This window comes from Dendropsophus ebraccatus, chromosome 6, assembly GCF_027789765.1.
Source record: "Dendropsophus ebraccatus isolate aDenEbr1 chromosome 6, aDenEbr1.pat, whole genome shotgun sequence".
NCBI classification, from domain to species: Eukaryota; Metazoa; Chordata; class Amphibia; order Anura; family Hylidae; genus Dendropsophus; species Dendropsophus ebraccatus.
Genome location: NC_091459.1, coordinates 6370823 through 6371166, shown reverse-complemented (window position 1 = coordinate 6371166; position 344 = coordinate 6370823).

Below are 344 nucleotides of genomic sequence, written 5' to 3'. Positions count from 1 at the left end.
TTTAGCACTTTTCCGTCTCGTTAGTTGTCCGATATGGATTGATTCCGACTTTGACTACAGACGGCTGTATTGTTTACACGGAATCTGCAACGTCCATCATTTGAAGAATAATGTGCAAATCTGAACAGATGTGAAATACGGATTTATGACAACAGGCACTTTTAATGAGAAATGGCTACGTTCCATGGGGTTAATGTTTAATACAATACATGTCACCGGTCACCACCCCCACAGATCAGTAAATTGTAGGTAATGCCTCCAAATATAGTGACACACGCGCACTCACATACATATATATATATATATATACTCTCCGTGTCACCTGGGTCCGGCTCTTCTTCCTT